The following is a 20255-nucleotide window of genomic DNA, read 5'->3' as shown; positions in this document are numbered from 1 at the left end:
GACAACCTCCTTGAGTCCGGTGTGGTGGTGTTACTGGGCTAGTACGGGATAGGAGAAGGATCTCTCAGGAGACTTCTCGGCAGCGCTCGGCTACTTCGTGCAGTGAGAGGGCCCCCCTTGGTGGTCTCACCGACTCCTCGGGGTCCGCCTTCCAACACCTACCTTTAACATATGCAGCACGCTACCCAGAGGGATACCTTGGGCGACCTGAGGGGTGACCTATATGTAAGAAAAGGGAAGGTTAGGGCCTGGCAAGTGGGTGCACTTGCCAGGTCGAAATCACAGTTTACAAACCGCACGCAGACTCTGCAGTGGCAGGTCTGAATTACATCTACCGGGCTACTTCTGTGGGTGGCAAAATCAGTGCTGCAGGCCCACTAGTAGCATTTGATATACCGGCCCTGGCATTCTCAATGCACTGCACTAGGGACTTACCAGTAAATCAAATATGCCAATCATGGAAACACCAATCTATAACACACTGCAGTGGGAAAGTGTGCACAGACACTAAACCAGCAAAACAGATTCAAAACCGGGAGGTCAGAAAGCAAAAATACAAGGGAAACACGCCAAAAGATAGTTGCCAAGTCTAACAGTAAGTCAGCCCAATGTAATCTTTGTAGCCCACATGGTAGGGTACATGGTATTTAAATCGGCATGCAGAAAATGAATATTACCATGACCCTCCAGTGACAAAGACCTAAACGCTATTTTCTAAGTGGCAGGTCTAGCTGTCATATGTAGAAAAACAGAGTGTAGGTTAAAATACTAATACTGATAACATGGGAAAGTGACAAGCAAGAAAGAATAGTAATTAAACCACTATTTTTAAGGTACTGAATTGGTAAAGTCAGAATTTTAATAAATAATAAAAATAAACTTTTAGAAAGTTTCCCTTTACATGCCTATAAGGTCCGGAGACTAATTAGAATAAACCCCTGCCATCCCCCAGCCTGTGCTCAAGCTCGGGAAGAAATAGGTGTGAAATGCACTCCAGGATCAAGCAATAAGCTGGCCTGAATAGACAAAAATGACTCTTCTAAACTCCACAGACTAGTTAGAGTGGAGACTATGGGCATCCTCTGGTCACCACAATGTCAAATCCAGCATGACTTGAATAATGAGCCAAATGCAACATTTTAGACTCACTTGAAAGGAAGAGAACAAGATGCAAAGACAACTCTTGAGTACCCGCGTTCTGGTTGCTGAAGGACCCTTCTTTGGTCATATCAGACTTCTGTCTCTGGGTTTGCTGTGGCTAGAATGCCTGCTTCAAACTTGATTTTAGTTTTTGATGTGGGAGACACTGGTGATTTCCCTATGCCACATCTACACACACCCTGCCCTATGAGTGCAAGTTAAGAGTGGCTAAATACTTTTGTCATTTCAAAAAATGCTCTGGCACATGGCATTTTGGGCTTGTTTGCAGAAAGGCAAAAAGGAACTACTAAAAAATTGGGCAGGGTTGCCAATGAGAACTTTTACCCCATAGGTTATGGAAGGCTCAGGGTCACCCAAGAGCTGTTGCCAAGCATAAAAGTAGCACCCTAAGGCACCTACATCAGAACGCTGCTGGACTTGTAAAAGAATACCAGGAGGACTGAGTCTGCTGCACTTGGTATCTATTACCTGTGATAAGGAAACCTCTTCCATTTGAAATCCAAGGACAGAATAATCTCCACGGATCTTAAGGCTGATCCCCAGTACCATAAAAAAGCTAAAGAGGTAATTTTTGTCAAGAATTACAGTGACAAGTGGCACAGGACCTGGACTGTGCTTTGTTGTTGTCCTCTGTTTGATACATTGAGAGTCTCTAAGTGCTCCACATGAGCACTTTGATGGCAAAGTGGAAAGAGAGTGTCTGCTACCTGAGATTATAGCCCCTCCACTTTGGAAAATCTCAGGGCCTTAAAAGTGCACTCCTCTGGTTGTTTGAACACCAAAATAAGTTAGGATACATTTAAAAACACTTTGCTCCGAGGCATCCAGGGGAATGAACATGAAACATATCTGACCAACAGTCCATGGTGTCAGACTGAATGTCAAGTTTATCCTGAGTGGAGAAGAGTTTTTCCTCAGAAAGACAACATTCTTGTCCAGATTGGGACTTAGAACGTCTTTCGAACTTCTCTATTTCCAGACCCTAGCAAGGTCAATTTACTTGATGTATTAAACCTGTGTTTTATCGTGGTTGGCCTCAAATCATGTCTAGGTTTGAGTCTACCACTCCCATTGACTATAACTGGTCGTTTGCAGCACTATTTCCACCTTAAATCTTTTACAAATTCATATCAAACATTTTTCCGTAGTTTTAAAAATTGGAGTCGGAATTTTATTGTGCTGTGTTTTTTACTTATTTCTAACAATTTTTGTACTTCTAAATGCTTTACACTTTTTCTCTAAGGTAGGCCTGTCTCCTCTGTGCCATAGTTTCCAGGAGTTGGTCTCAGGTATAGATTACTGAAACCTTTGACTGGCCTTAACAATATCGTGATTTTTTATTTGTGGTGGAAACCTAGCCACACCAACTAGTGGAGTTTTGATGTTTAATTGGCATCAAACCTTTGATGGGGTCATTTTTTGTTTTCTTAAATATTTTTTTCATTTATGCACCTTAATACTAAAGAAACATGGACTCATGACTTCTGTAACCAGGTTAACCCACTACATAAAGGATGATGTAGTGGGTTTGTAAAGAGTTGACCAGTATTTGTGGGCCTACTGTCACAATTAGTTTTTCTAAATATAGAGTGACTTCAAAATCCAGGGAATGAACAATTGATACAGAAAAATAAACTAACCTGGTTACAGAAGTCATGCATAGTCCACACAAAAAAGAGCAGTTGAATTCCTTGAATTGTCTTATAGGTGTATAAATAATTTGTTCCCCTTTAGCTTGTGCTCTGGACAGTGTCAAATAAGAACTGGTGTATTGTATTGATATTTTTTGTGTTGTGTATAATTCACATGTATGTATTTGTACTAATTATTTTGGTTTGTATCCACTGTTGTGTATCTAATGTTGTTGGTGGGAGGGAAAAATATTTTTGATTTATTTTGTGTTTGGTCTTTTGTGTGTGACAAACAAAATAAGTGAAAATAAGTGTTTGTAAGCTGTTGCAAAAAGGATTAAACAGTGATCGCTTTTATTGAATATAGCGACTATGGATTAATTGGTGTTCCAAAGGTAGAGTCAGTTTTGGCATTGGTGTTTTTGTGTGATTTTAAGGTGGCTCAGCCTAACTTACTATAAGAGCCCCACCACGTGTTTGGTAGAACTTTATAAAAGTGGCATTAGCAGAATTGTGACTTAAAATTGGACTTTACCATTAAAGAGGGTTTTAAGTTACAATTCCTCAGACACCAAACATGTGATTACTACTTGCATCTAGATAAAAGTTATCATTTATTAAATCTAATAGGGTTACCCTATGTTATCTTATGGAAGAGGTAGACAATGCAATAGGTAATGAAAGGAATGCTTGCTATAAGTCCACCTACAGGCAATCACAGTCCATTCAAAGCTTCTTCAGGGTCGGGGCCATCTACAAACATTATTACAGGATTCCATGCAAGGAGTTACATTATCACCAACAGAGCCCTATCATCATGGCTTTTTGTTAGAATCAAGTGGTCCTAGGTACAAAGAGATGACTTAGATAAATTGAAAGAGATGTACCCTTTTGAAAGCGGCAAACCCAGCATTGAATAAAAATATGTCTGCATTGAATGGACATATGTCTGCATATGGTCAAGTGGTGTATTCTGTTAAAGAATATAGGTGCCTTGTGATAAAAAAAGGTACTCTGCATTATAACAAGGTGCATTTTTGATGAAATCCCCTCTTCTTCCTTCGGGCCCAACTACATTTGCTTGAATGGGCTGCTGTGTTCTATATCTATATATACATTTAGAAATATCCTAAAGCAATACACATTTATGTCCTACATGCTACACCTGTGCACCCAAATCCCCACCCGCCCCGATGTGCGCCCTGACATGAACATACACAGGGGCAGAGCTTTCATTAGAACAGCTGGGTGGTACCTGATGTAAGTGGTGCTGACTGCACTCTAACTATGTTACCCTGCTAGAGTGAGGGGGTCCCGTTTGCCTTGCTTGAATTGCGGCCCTTGGCAACCTTGATATGTCATTGCCTCATTCTCTATGGATGGCTATTTGCTCATACAATACAATTACGTTGAAACTTGGGCACCACACATTTGGAGGCATGGGGCGAAGAATATTTTGCATTGAATAGGGGACCAAGTAGGATTTCTTAGAAGATTCGCAATGGGCTGTCATGTGATATGTGACACGCCCAACATGATGGGAGCTTAGGATGGTTTTGGACATAATCCAGTCGCTTTTCAGCGCTGATAAGTCTTTTCATCTTTGTTTTTTATCTTTATTTTATTTTAAACATACATACGCTGTTTATTTAAACTGGTTTGCTTTACTGTCATGGAGGCAGCATGAACCGGGCAGAGAACGTGAAGAGGGTGTCAGAAGCCACAAATACAATTGGATATTATTTGAAAAAAGCAATCTGACATGCAAATCAGTATTTTTTTTTTAATTTTTAATCATGTAATCAATTCCGGAAGAGATAGGTTTCTTCCTTTTCTCATAGTAATTCCAAGCGCCATAGAAATGACGCCACCTTTCATAGTCATTTGCATTTCTATGTCTGTAGCGCGTGTAAATGTCACCTCATTCTCCTCGTTGTACCTGTTAATTATTCCAGCCCAGGAATATAATGTGTTCTTTCCCGAGCAGCCAGGTGACTTTGTGCAACGGGGAAGATAGATGAATTTTAAATACAAATGTTTAATGAGTTTAGCACGTTTGAGATTTCTCATATGTCTCACAATACGACTTGCCAGAATGTCAGCGTGGCCTAGTTTTACAGAAACGTAGCTAGGTTATGTAGGTTCATTCCTTACGTTGTTGTGCAACTACGGAAATATTTCACAGGGAAAACAATGCAAACAAATCAACTTCAGTATATATATTTATAAAAATACTTATGAGTTTAATACGTTTTAAATTGCATTTGAATTAGATCTTGCTGCGCCTGGCAAATAATATATACTTGGTTGCTTCGCTCTAGGTGTTTTACAGGTTTATTTTTCATTTATGCATGAATGGGTTGGAGGATTGTCGCATGCCCGCATTAAAAAAACATAACAACACAGTTAAACACACGTCCTTGTATTTAAATAGAGAACCTCTTCTAATACAAATTCAAATATAAAACAACAAACTCAATCAACCCTGGAATACAATCCCCCCAAGGGCCTAATCTCTAGACTACTTATTATTCTTAAACAAATGCAAAGAATATGTTCATACAACATTCGCCAATATCAGCCAAAACATATTTCATTCAAGCACTTCAAGGATGTACTACCATTCATCATGGAACAGCTGTGGAATTTTGGGAAATAAGAAAAGAAATTACCTTTCAAGGGTCACAAAACTGAGAACATACATTTACTAATAGCTACATTTGTAAGAGTGAATGTGAGCGATAGCCGAGTCCAGAGGTAGTGTAGGGTTGGATCCATAATGTGGAACAACGCACTTTATCGTCCAAATAGGTTTGTGCAACTTCCCCGGTTCATGTGTTGCCCAAGAAGTTCGGTCCACAACATACGTTTGTGTTGTCCAATGTTTTCTTATTCTTGCACGGTTATAACTTTTGCATCCGTTTGGTAAAGATTTAGTAAACACAGAGTAAGAATGTTGGTCCTTGGTAATATTTAATTTTATATGTGTATGTCCCATCACGCTTGACATCTTAACTATCTGCCTCACTTCGTAATAGTCCTGAACTCATGTTTGCATTTAAATTACCCTATCCTTTTACCTTAATATTGTCCCACCTGTTCATTCAAACAGAAAGTTTCCTACCAGCAACTATTCACCTCATTACTTTAAATAGAACCTGCCCAGTTGCAGTTTTCACAATTCATCTGTGCCTGACTCATTTAATAAACATCCTCCATGTTATGTTATGTTATGTTATGTTATATTCCACTTATAACGCGCTCGGCTACTCGGCTACTCACGAGTATCCCGGCGCGAAATCTGAGGCAGACAGAGTAGATCAGACAAAGAGAAATGTTTTCAGCTTCCTTTTGAAAGCAGCGAGCTCCTGCGTGAGACGAAGATCAGGGGGGAGGGCATTCCAGGCCCTGCTGGCCTTTACCACCAGAGAACAACCTCCAATACTCTGAAGTCTAAATCTAGGAACTAGGGCCAGGCCCATAGAAGCCGAGCGCAAGGCCCGAGCGAGGGCATAGAAAGAGAAGCGTTGCTGGAGGTAGAGGGGACCCTGACCATGAAGGGCGCGATGCGCCAGAACCAAAGATTTATATTTGATTCTAGCCGCTACTGGTAGCCAATGAAGGGCAATCAGGTGGGAGGTAACACTCAGTCTAGAAGAGAGACCCAGTAGTAGCCTGGCTGCAGTGTTCTGGACTACCTGCAATTTCTTGATGAGGTATCCCGGAGAGCCAATATAGAGAGAGTTGGCGTAATCCAACCGGGAAAGAATCAGCGCGCAGGTGACTGTGACTCTGGCTGCTTGCGGAAGGAGAGGAAAGAACTTTCTCAAAGTTTTAATAAGTCCAAAGCAGCAGCCAGCAGTTTTCTTAACCTGGGTGGAAAACAGCAGATTCTCCTCAAACCAGACGCCCAAGTTCTTGGTGGGCCGAAACTCGGACGAGGGGAGAAGAAGCTCCTGAGGCCAAAGCTGAAGACGGAAATCGGAGGGAAAGGTGCCGAAGAGCAGAATTTCCGATTTTTGGTCGTTGCACTTGAGCTGAGCCCCTGCCAGCCAACCGAAGATGGAACGAAGACACTGTTGAGCATCCAGAGCTGAGCTAGAGGCCTTATCCCAGGTGAAAAGCAGCTGGGTGTCATCGGCATAGGTCATAACCTTAGCACCGAGTGCTTCAGCCAGATGGATCAGAGGCGTAACATATATATTAAAGAGCAAAGGGCTCACGGAGGAGCCCTGCGGGACACCCGTAGTAACCAAGCGGGGGGAGGAATAACAGGGAGGGAGCCAGATCTGCTCGACCCTTTCCTTCAAGGAAGACCTGAGCCAGCCCCTGACACCCCGATCTCAGCGAGACGAATCAGCAAAAGATCATGTGGGACCATATCAAAGGCCGCCGAGAGATCTAATAAAATCAGGGCGGCCCTGCCCCCAGCATCAAGGCACATACGGATGGCCTCCACGACCTCGACAAGGACTGTCTCAGTGCAATGGCCCGCGCGGAACCCAGATTGCGATGGGTCAGTCCTCCGCCATCTCTTTAACCTCAGTACAAATTCGATCAGCAAGGAACTCACCAGCATCCTCAACACCTCCATCACCGCAGAAACTTTCTGGGACAAATGGAAACATGCTAAAGTCAGACCCCCGATAAAGAAACCCTGAGCTGACCCCAGCGATCACAAAAATTATTGAACAATCGCACTGCTCCCCTACCCAACCAAAATACTCAAGAAAGCCTTCAGCCAACAACTCTCCAAATTCCTGGTACTAAACCACCTACTGGATGCCTCACAATTACGATTCCATGCCCACCAGAGCACTGAGATCACATTTATTGCAGCCACCAATGATATCACAACTCTCCTTCATCAACAGACTCTACAACATCAGCATACAGCAAGACGCCCACAAGTCGATTGCATACAGAGTATCCAACTGTCTCCCTTGAACTCGGCAACCATCATATGCTGCGTACTCTAAGGATCATCACTCACCCGCACCCTAATCAGCACCTACATGACTTTCTTGCAGACGTCTTGAGATACCATGGAGTCAACATAATCTCCTACGCAGAAGACATTCAACTTATCCTCTCTCTCACCGAGGATGCAACCAACACAAAAAACAACTTCTCCAGTGCCATGACCAATGTCACCAACTGGATGAGGGACAACTGCCTCAGACTTAACTCTGACAAGACAGAAGTACTGATCTTCGAGAACAACACCTTTGCATGAGACCAAAGCTGGTGGCCAGTGGAATTTGGACCAACTCCAGCCTCAACAGACCATGAATGAGACCTTCGGATCCTCCTAAACAGCCAAATGACCATAAAATGGCAATTCAATGAAGTCGCCTCCTCCTGCTTCCACATTCTTCGAATGCTCTACAGAATCTTCAGACAGATCCCTGCCAACGCCAGAAAGATCTTCACACAGGCCCTCGTCACCAGCCACCTCAACTATGGTAACGCTCTACGCCAGCATTGCCACTCAGCTCATCAGAAGACTCCAGACCATACAGAACGTGGCAGCCAGACTCATCCTGGACTTTCCCAAATGGTCACACATCACCCCATCTCAGAAACCCCCACTGGCTCCCCATCCAGAGGAGATGCCAGTTCAAGATCCTCACACATGCCAACAAAGCCCTCCACCAACAAGGACCAGCTGACATCAACCATCAACTGAATTTCCATCAACCTTCCAGACACCTGCGTTCCTCCTCACTCTCTCTTGCCCACTCCCTGTCACAGCTATAGTGGTGACCGCTCCTTCTCCTACATCACTGCGAAGACATGGAACGACTTGCCCCTCCACCTCCAAACAGAACCCTCCCTGGCAGAATTCAGAAAGAGACTCATGGCCTGGCTTTTCGATGGAAACCCAGCATCTCCAACACCCAGATATCCCATAGGGGTGACAGTGCTGCACTCTAAAAAAGGCTGATTGAGTGATTGAGTCCTGTCAACATACTACAGGCAGCTGACTGCGCCACTCTTTCCGCTATTTCACCACTAAGAGGATTGTAAAGTGGTTTCTACTAAGGGTGGGCGTAGTTCGCGAAGTAGCACTTCGCGAAGCTACGCAAAGTGAAGTTCGCACTACGCGAGCTACGCGTAGCACTTCGCGAACTGCGAAGTAACATGTTTGCACTGTGCAAGATGTTGTTTTCAATGATTGCACAGTGCGGACAAGCAACCAGCACTGTGCAATCATTGAAAATGGCATCTTGCACAGTGCGAGCTGTAGTTTTCTGCTGCTCGAGTAGATTTTTCCTCGAGCTGCAGCTTTCTCAACGCGAACTGGTAGTTTCTCATCGCGAGCGGTCGCGAGCATACGCGACCCCTCGCAATGAGAAACCTGACCTTCTCGCGTTGTGAATCTCGCCGGGAGGTTTATTTTTCATGCTCGCGAACAAGGAAAAAGTCTCGCCAGGATTTCATTTTGCTTGCTCGCGGTCGCCAACTTGACGTTGAGGACCGCGAGCAAGCAAAAAATGACCGCAGCACTACGCAACACTACGCTACGCGTGTTCGCACTGTGCTACGTGCAGTTCGCGTAGTGCGAAGTAGCGCGAACTTCGCAAACTACGCGAGCGTAGCGTAGTGCTTCGCCCAGGCCTAGTTTCTACTCATGCTATACATATTACTGTTCCAAAATATATTTGTAGTTTTGTATGTGCACTGTGAAAACATTGGTGCATGCTGCATGTAACTTCTTTAAAGTGATTTACTCAATAAGAATTGCTAAAATATACATGAAACTCTCACTGATGACAAATACAATAGTCACATGAATTGGCCAGTTAAGCCTGCCTCTTATTCTTCACAGAAGTCCTAAAACTTGGACACCATTCTGTTCTTTTTCAATATTATTTATGATAGGCTCATACCAAAACACCTTAAAAGACAAATCACTGGCTGCTCCTTACTTCTACATCTTGACCATTAAAGGAACCTTTGTCCCAGTCTGTAATAAAAGAACTAAAACAACAACTACGAATAGATGGTTTCATACCTCATCATAAGCCACAAAACATGTGCTCACTTGAAAGATAATGGGAAATTCCCTACATCCACTTACCAAAAGCCAAGGTCTGGATACATGTCTAAAAGAATAAGCAAAAAAGCCACCTATCTCAAGACCAGATAAATTTAACAAAAAACTAACCAGAAAACTGCTTACCATTGATAAAGTCGGAGCTCCATAATTGTAACCAAGATATTTTAATGAAAAATACTTTCTTAGGATGGTCCCTGGTGAGAATACAACTATAATTCCCAAAATGCCGTTAGGTAGTAGCACACTCTTTAACCACACCACCCTTGGAATAATGATAGACCTATGGTTTCACTCAGAGTCTTTGGGTACAAGGGCGGTCGCCGGGTCAGTGGAGATTATAGCCTTAGCTCGCTCCCCTGATGGAGGGCGGCTCGTTAAAATTTTAAATCCCTTTCAGGTAGATGAGGATCTCTGTGCCTTCAGAGGAGCCACTGGTGCAGTGGCTTCTCTGAAGGAATTACAATTTGCAGAGTGCTTGGCCTTTTGTTACAATCGTTGGCAAAGTTTTTTTATTATTGAGAGTCAAACTATCAAGGTGATAACTTTTTTTTTTAATACAAAAAACAATGACCCTGTGTAAGAAAATGTGTTATTAGTTTGTTTGGATGTGAGTCCTTCCCAGGTGACATGCCTCAAACACTATCAGGTTAAACACACAGTTTAAATAATTAAAAAAATTGTTAGCTCTGAGACAGCGAAAAGGAAGGCTTGACTTGAGAAAAGTGTGTAAAGTATTTAGCAAAGCCACACAAGTAAAAAGTCAAAACACAACTAAAAAAAAAACACCAGTAATTTCCAAATTACAAGAAAACTGAAACATGAAAATTGACACCAAAATGATTAAAATCCAATAACAAGAACCCAAGATATGAATTTTTGAAGTTATAGGACAAAATACGTAAAGCTACTGTGTGCTAATGACTAGAGCATTGGTACAATTTCGGGAAGACTGATGGAGTTGGGGTCAGATGCACTAAGAGGGTCATCCCGGATAAAGTTTCTACCTCCTGACTAGTCTTTTATACTGATGTTGAGATCCTCCAGCGAAGGAAGGCTGAAGATTGGGTCTGGTGAAGTCCTCTGAAAGACTGATAACCATTTGACAAGGTCCTGCTGAAGGTGTTGTTTTTGGTGAAAAAAACTCCAAGCCATAAAATTCAAATTGCTCCTCTTGTCAGTAACATACTTTATGTGCCTTCACCTAGTGAGGATTTCAATGCTGGGACTTAATGCCTGATTTGAAGTACAGCAGGCAGGCACCCTACAGCAGGGTGGCAGAAGCCATTACCTCTTTCACCCTGGCCATAGTTTCACCCACCATATCTAGAGATTTTCATAAACCTCAGGGTATGAGAGGCAACATACAGTAAAATGTAAAGATAAAGTACAAAACAAATGAATGTCAGGTAAAGAGTGAATCCACAACGTTGCTTGTCTTTCTAACGTGATCTTTATTCAAGATGATGTTAAAGTTCAGTACAGCCAACGCGTTTCGCCCAAGCATGGGCTTCTTCAGGGCAAAGTACTATGTATAATGTTGTAACCTTGGTTGATCAGGTAAAGTCCACTCTGTAAGTGACTTGACTGAGGACGAGTTCTAGGAGAACTTCCCAAAAGTGATAGTAGAGCGTATCCAGAACACAACGGAATAAGGGAGAACCGGCACCTCATCCGAACACGGATCATCACACCCAAGTACCTATTCATTATTGAGAACAGAATCATAGGAGAATATCTACTTATTTCTTTCCATCTACCTGGATACGCTCTACTATCACTTTTGGGAGGTTGTGGCAAAATTACGCCTCATGGTCTCTATGGGTGGGGGGGCCTGTAGAAACCTGTGCTCAGCAACCCTGTAAGAACAGCTGATATTTGTTTAATCATGAGTCCCGCCCCAATGGGAGCATTGCATGCTGGTTATAGTAGTTCCTAATGCTGCCAAAAATTACTCGAATGTTCGTTAACCAAGTGGCTGCTGTTTCTGCTTCTCTCAACAAAAATATAAAGTCCCTGTAGGGTGGGAGCGCGATGTCAGCCTTGCTGCCCGCTGCAAGTCTCCAAGCAGGTGAGGCTCCCTCTGTCCATACAAGCGCCCAGGAGATCCCCGCACTCATGGTCCGCCATCCACCAGCAGGGCATTCTCGCGGCCAGGCTAGCCACTAATAAACAAAACCACAGGTTGCCCCAAAAAGAACACCACACACAGACGAATAACGCACACAACCTCACAAGCGTCAGCGTGTGCAGTAGGTTACTCGCAGTCACAAATAGCCATACGCGTTTCGAGCTCTTCTTAGCTCTTGATCGCTGTCAAAGAAGCAGGAAACTGCAATGTAAGAACAGCTGATATTTATTTAATCATGAGTCCCGCCCCAATGGGAGCATTGCATGCTGGTTAAAGTAGTTCCTAATGCTTTCAAAAATGACTCGAATGTTCCTTAACCAAGTGGTTGCTGCTTCTGCTTCTCTCAAAAAAATATAAAGTCCCTGTAGGGTGGGAGTGCGATGTCAGCCTTGCTGCCCACTGCAAGTCTCCAAGCAGGTGAGGCTCCCTCTGTCCATACAAGAGCCCAGGAGATCCCGGCACTCATGGTCCGCCATCCGGCGGCAGGGCATTCTCACGGCCAGGCTAGCCGGTAATAAACAAAACCACAGGTTAGCCCAAAAAGAACACCACACACAGAGGGATAACGCATACCACCTCGCAAGCGTCAGCGTATGCAGTAGGCTACTCGCAGTCCCAAATAGCCATACGCGTTTCAAGCTGTTCTTAGCTTTTGATTACTGGCAAAGAAGCAGGAAACTGCAATGTAGGAACATCTGATAATTATGTAATCATGAGTCCCTCCCCAATGGGCGCAAGGCATGCTGGTTAGAGTAGTTCCTAATGCTGCCAAAAATGACTTGTAAGTTTGTTAACCAAGTGGCTGCTGTTATATATCCCTTTTGATGCAACTCCGTATAAAAAAGTAAAACTGCACCTAGTAGGAGACATATGTGTGTACCACCCCTCCCGCCGAATGGACATGGAGATATACGCCTCAAAATTGCCCATAATTTTACTAGATGTGTGTGAAATGTTTGGGATTTGCTTTCTTGTAATTCTATGAAATTTCAGCAAAATAATGCATAACTGCGCAAAATATGAATCCACCATTTTGCATTATAATTTAACATGAAATGCATCCTTTCATCAATTTTTGGCATGAGGACACATTAAACAAGAACACAGTGAAAACCAGCTCTTTATCTTCTGCTGTTCCTGTGCGCTGAGGTTATCGTAACATTTGACGTAAATGTTCCATACTTCACAGAACCTGGGCCATATGATAAAGCTGTTCCATCCACAAGTAGAGAAGATAGTGTATAATTGATGGACATTAACCCCCATTCTCCTAGCAGGTGCTATTACAGCAACCCACACTATTTCAGAGCATGAAGAAATTGCTGGCCAATGCAGGATTAACCATTTACCAGCACGTTGCTGTCAGTGGAAAGCACTCGGATTTCAGGCCCCAAGAGTCAAAAACGTGTGGCTGTGTGAGATGGCATGGTTTGCATGGAATTTTGGCTTTGGAAGTGCTGATTTCTGGGGAGTATTTTTGAGCAGCAACACACCCTTTGACATGGACTCTAGTACACAGAGGGGCTCATATGCTTCATCAACACCTCTCTGGGCGACATAGACTCCCACTAGGAGAACCAAACTCGATACATAGAAAGACATATACAGAATATAGGGGCTGATTTTGATGTAGGTTGGACTCCCACCGACAGACAGTCCTTAGGTCCGACTGTCACATTATAATGCAGGCAGTCAAACTGAAACTATTGAGAGGGGAGACCACCATCTCCGACAGGATCTACAATCCCATCTGGGCATGGCACACAGTGCATGAAAGTGGTCTTTTACACTGTGGCTTGTGGTGCAGCCCCTTTCCTGGGCCGCAGCACAAGCCGCAGTGTGAAAGAGCACTTTCTGACCACCATCACAGTGGTCATATCATAATTGGAAAATTGCTTGTCTGATGGTCTCCTGAATGTGGCAACAGCCAACGTCGATTCAACCGCCCGAAATCATAATCGGGCCCATATTTTGTTTGCACCTTGAACATTACTTGGTGTGGAAGGGCAAGACCAGGTTGTAATACTATATTCTGCAACTCATACAGGCCCTTTTTAAAGGGACCTGGTACATCCTATAGTATCTGGGAGTCTATAAATTTGAAAGTTCACATAATGTGTCTAAAATCAAAGTTTAATGTATAACAAAAGTCAACTTAGTCAAAAGTTGAATAAATGTCACTTCCAAACCTAAACGTGAGTACTTTATTGGTCTCCGTGTTGGGTGGCATGAGTTCTTGTCAATCCTCAAACTCTGAGGTGCCGGTGAACTTGACCACGTCCTCAGGCACAGCAATGTTGTTAGGCAGGATAGGACGAGGCACTACCTGAGTAGATATAGAGACAAGGTGACGTACAAAGGCAGTGGAGGTAGATGAGAGGTTCTCAAAGACAGAGGGTGAAGTGGAAAGAAGAGATCAGTGGAAGGACATGGTGACAGTCCAGAAGGACAATAAGCTGGTGATCTCCTGGCTTTAAGCAGCCTGGGCAACATGCAGCCTTTCAATCACTGCATGATGGTGAGTTTCCTTCCCTCCAACTGGATGATGCCATCCTAGAATGTTTCACAGGACACATAAGTAGGAGATGTAGAGGGGCAGAACAAGAGGGGCATCTGTGGCAAATCTTGCTCCCAGCTACTGCTATACTGTTGAGTGCGTACTCTCTGTGAGAGGGGGAAGAATGAGAGGCAACCTTATACCTCTTTGTTAGATGGGCTTGGTGAGGCTTGTGGGGGAAGCCTGGGGCCTGTGTTGGAACGGCCAGTTCTTTGAACATCACTGGTTTATCATATGCACAAGGCCAGCCATCACTCTCCTCCTGATATGTGGTGTACAGGGTCACCACCTCCTGTGTGCTGAGGCTTTCACCTAGACCTGTTTGGCTAGCAAGCTTCCCTGTCTCCTTGCTTGGGCTCACTCACTAGTGGCTTTTCAGGTATCCACCTGCAGCTGAGGTCTGCCTACTTTGCCTAGTATTCTGCTGCTACCAGCATGCTGCCTGTTACAGAGGAAATGGACAGAGAGGGTGGTTCATGAATCCATTTGGCCACTTCTTTATTTGCATTAATGAAACTTTTATGGTAGAAATCCATAGATGCAATAGTAAAATTCCTTCCTCATGTACAGGTAGATTTCTTACACACACCATAGTGGCCCATTAGACTATGGTGCATGCAAGAAATCTTCCTTTAAACTATGGACAACAAAGATGCAGATGTATGATTTTTTGAATCCCCACCACATACCTGATATCCAGATATCGCATGCGACACAGATGGAACTCACAAATGAGATGTTCCACTTGGTCTAGTCTCATAACCTCATGATGTTGCACAAACATATGGCCCTATATCAGAGCCTCATAATGTAATTTCCCTAACTGTTTGCCTGAAAAGTCACAGTTTGTGCTTAATTTTATGGTGAAAGGCCTGATTTACATTATAGCCAATTTATATGAATGATATTGAACTCTTGACTGATTTCAGCGACAAGGTATTCTAAATTTGTCAAAGTTTCATTAGGAATTGGGATCTTTTGTATGAAGACTTTCCTAGTCCCCACCCCCAAACGCAGGCCACGTCTTTCGTGTGGGTGTCACCAGGGCAAATCACATGGCAATTAAAAATTATTTTGCAGATGTATTTTAAGTTTGTGATTGCAATATGAGCATTTAAACAAAATATTTGTGAGGATGTCTATGAAATTTTAATCATAACATAATAGTTATTGTTCCATTTCCCAATACTAACCCCTTCTTCTTTACTGTAGTCCCCAATATTATTTCTAGGCAGAGATGGCTAATTATATCTCACTGATTGGTGTACCTATCAAATACCTTAGGCAAAGAAAAAAAGGGTGTTTCTAAAAAAGCATGTCACAGTATGCCACAGTGAATGGCAAATTTAAATGATCTGAAATTTGCTTCCCTCTAACTAATGGTGTGCTCTTGCTAGTTCCTTAGCTTGTGAATTGAGTTCTTTGAAAGCATGAAGTTAAAGAAGTGCCACTTTCCTCCCCCTTAACCATTGTAGACCAAGGGTCAGATGTATGACTGTTTTTAGAGGTCGCAAATGGGAAATTGGGCCGTTTACGACTGCTAAAAATGGTTGTAGCATGTAACAAACAAATTTTGCAAGTCGTTATTAGGAAGGGGCATGCCAAGGGCGTCCCTTCCTAATAGCAAGGTGCAGGGGTAAGTAAGATTGTTTTGTGACTGCAAATGCAGTTGCCAAATAATTGCAGTTACCACTAATTTCAAATTGAGGATAAGCCAGTTGCAAACGGAAAGGGATCCTCATGTGTCCCCTTACCCTTTGTGATTGGCAACAAAAATGTTTTAAGAGCAGGCAGTGCTCCCACAGACCACTGCCTGCTCTTTAAAAATGAAACTGAAACGTTTCAGTTATAATTTTTTAAATGCAACCCATTTTTTCAAGGTAAACAGGCTGCATTTAAAAAAAAACTGCTTATTTAAAAAGCAGTCACAGACATGGTGGTCTGCTGACCCCAGCATGCCAACATCCCTGTGTTATTGCCCATTTCCAATGTGTGGCAAATTGCGAACTGCTTCATGAACAATGATGAGGCAGGTCATTTTCAACCCCATTGATAATTAAAAAATGTGTCAGAGAAAAATTAGTACATTTCCTTCTCTGACTTGCGAATTGGATTTGCTAAAATTCTCAAGTTGCAAAACGCAAAAGGGAATGATGGTACATGTGGTCCCATAAAAAGTAACAATACAAAAACTATATGCGAGCAGGGATATTTTAATATAAAACCAGATTTCTGTGTTATGGTAGCTTTTCAAACAGTACTAAACAGAGTTATGATTTTTGATAAGAATAAAAATGATGTACAAAACGTTAATCTTCTCTCTTTCAATCAACGTAGAATACACTAATATATATTTAATGTAGAGTGTATGATCAAGATGGGCCAGCAGGGTCAGGCTTAAATACACGAGCATGCTTATCAAATCTGAGTGGCATTCAAACTCAGACATTTTTGTTTTACAGTGGTCTATGGGTGTATGGTAAATCACTTCAATAGGTAAATTAAATATGCTAATCAGGTGTAAGCCAATTGTACTATGATTTATGGAGTGAACACAAACACTTTAGCACTGGTTAGCAGTGGTGAAGTGCACAGAGTCCTGAGGCCAACAAACACAAAATCCGCAAAACAGGAGGGAAGAAGGCAAAATGCTTGGGGGAAGACCACCCTAAGACTGACAGGTCTAAAAAGTCCCAGTTGCAGTATCAAACTATTCTCTTATCCCATTTAAAAAGGTTTTAGAATAAGCAGCGAGTAAGATATTGGGCAGTGACAAATGTGAATACATTATCTCCATATATATTTCCTTACTATTGCTGCCACGCGCTGGTCAAATTCAGTTTAAGTTTGCTTTTCTTACATCTAAGGTTTGACAACCTAATTATTGGCATCAAAACTCCAATTAACTAGTTGTCCATGCTCAAATTGCAGCTAGTCCCTTGTTTGGCTTAAGATTCTGTTAGCCAAGAAATCCAGCACAACTAATCAAGCTTTTTTCCCTGCTGCATCAAAACTCTGGCACTCTGTATTAACTTCTGTACATCAAGCTCCTTACTCTCTGAGGAGTCAATTCACTTAGATTAGTGTATTAGTAAGCAAGATGTGTTATTTTAGTATTCCTTAATCATGAATTGAATTTAAAGTCTAAGCCAGGACTATTCATGGTTACTCAGAGATTATTTTGGAATTCAGGATAACTACAAAAGTTGGTAAAAACAAACTCTTTGTGAATCAGGCCCATATTTCATAGAAAGATATTGAAGCGTTTTCGTTTAAAAAAATTGTTCCTAGACTAATACATTATGTTATGTTGATTTATATAGTAAACTAGTCACCCACAAAGGTATCCAGGCACTTGAGCAGGAGTGTTAAAGGGTGGCCCCCACAAAATTATTTGAGGAGCCAGGTCTTTAGCTTCTTGCAAACCTGATGTAGCGGGCAGAAGGCTCTGAGATGTTGTAGGAGGTTGTTGCATATTCTGGGTCCTATGCAGGCGAATGAGCGACCTTCCGTTCTGCATTTGTGAATGTGGAGGTAGAGAGGGTGGAGTCCGCGAGTAAGTGCGAGGCTGAGCATAGGTGTTTTGATTGGTCGTAAAAATGTGTGCGGATGTTTAGGTAAGCTCGTCTTATGTTGGGTAGGGTTTTGTAGGCATGCGTCAGGGGTTTAAATAGGCTACATTTGCAGATGGAGAGCAGATGGTCCTCCCGGAGGTGAGTTGGGTGCAGCAAGTAAGGTTGAGTATGAGTCTTGCAGTGGTGATCTGGATGGTCCGAAGCCTGTTTAGAAGTTGTTCAGAGATTCCGGCATACAGTGCATTGAGAAGGGTTGGAGTCAGGGAGAAACCTTGCAAAACTCCTCTGTTGAGGTTGCTGACATCCGAATTGTATGGTGCCAGGCTGCCTGACTGGATCCTTACGGTCAGGAGGGAACAAATGCACAGGTGTTGTTGTAAATTGAAACAACGATGTGATTAAGCATTACGAAAGACATTAATTCCCTTACTTTAGATCATGTTTTCTCTGTTATGTTGACCGAAGTTCGGACTCCATTTTGTATTGTTATGCTTCCACGTGTTCCCCACGAGAAGAGTCCAACCTCTGTGTTAGTTGCTCTTGTAATCTGCCTAGTAACAGTCTATAAATAGCTCCTTTGTCCATCTGGCGCATGCCCAGACTTGACCACATCTGTTATCACTTAACCCTGCTTGACCATGTTCTCGCGGGCTCAAGGAGTGTGTTAGCTCCGCCCACATATTGATTCAGTATCAAAAATGACCATAAATGGTAATGTTCTTCGGCCTCATGTTGTATCCACCCACTTATGAGCCCCTCTATTGTGTATAAAAGGGGACCATGTACGTAAGTTCTTTGTGCTACTCTATGCAATACTGAAGAGTGTTGTGTGGATTGTAGGACCACCCTTAAGGGTTAATAAATGCTGTCTTTGTACTTTGCAGTTTCCGTGCCAACTTCCTTATAGATTCCATTACAGGAGAGCGAACCCTTGTGTCCTGCGGGCCTAGCTGGGGCCTGTATTCATCAATTGGCGCCCGTCACGTGGGGCTCATCGGCGACTCGGATGCTCGAAGGACTGGTCGCGACGAAGGTGAGGAATTTGGCCAGGGACGTGATCACTGCCAGCGGCGTCTTAGCCCTGGCATCCCGAGGTTTTTTCTTCCTTCCCTTCCGAGCTGACCGTCTGGGTGGCGCCGGTCCTCGACTGAGACCTCTTCTGTCGGTCCTGCCGTGAAAGCCGTTTGGGCGATTTTGGAGCTTGGCAGTTGGAATCTGGACTCTTGATTGGTAAGAACCGTTGTACGGTACTTGCTCCGAGTTTTTGAAGCCTGGTCTGGCTATTTGAGTTTGATTTGTGATGACTAGTCATATTTTGTATTTGTCTTTGTGAAAATATATGCGTTGCAACACATATAGGCAGGTAATGTGGAGAGATTTCTCCGGAACTGTGTAACCTTGAACGGCGCAACGATTAAGTGCCATTTTCTTTATAATATTGCATATTTTGCATTATTTCTGAGCATGCCTGCTTTTAGCGCACTCCGTAAGTGGTGTTGCTGCTTTGGAAACCGGTTGAACCTCGAGGAATCTGCTCCGGCTCCCCCAGAGGGGACTCCTAATAGGGATATGTATGTGAAGCATGGTCTTTCTTCCATAATGTACAGCACAGTATGGAGGAAATATACTAAAAAAGATCCTGAGTTGCGATGGCCTTTGTATGGATCGTTTGATATACGTAAGATTGAGTATGTGGAACAGTGTATGTGTAAACGGCGTGCTCGGCAGGATATGTTTGAGTGTGTGCGGTTGTGGGTGAAGGAAGTGCGTGAGCGAGAGAAGCGTGAGAAAGCGCTGTTTGATAAAGAACAACGGAAGAATGATCATGTGCGAGCGCAGGAAGCGAGGCGTCGGGAGGACAAAGAACAAACGGAGAGACAAGAGAAAGAGCGTAGGCTGCAAGTCTCGTGTCAATATGCTGTTCGGCAGCCACTTTATCCTGTCCTTAATAATCCTGATGATGATTTTTATTTACTAGATCGCTCTCCGCCCCCTTATGTGGGCGCATCTGCTCCGAGGCCACAAGATTCTGACCCGGTTCCGGGTAAGGTAGATACGCGGTCCATGCTGTCGGCTGAGCAAATGGCTGAGCTTCGGCAAGTTTCCTTCCGTGCACTTAAGGGCAAGGTGTCCGTGGATG

This window comes from Triturus cristatus, chromosome 2_2 (genome assembly GCF_964204655.1).
Source record: "Triturus cristatus chromosome 2_2, aTriCri1.1, whole genome shotgun sequence".
NCBI classification, from domain to species: Eukaryota; Metazoa; Chordata; class Amphibia; order Caudata; family Salamandridae; genus Triturus; species Triturus cristatus.
This window is presented reverse-complemented; position numbering follows the sequence as displayed.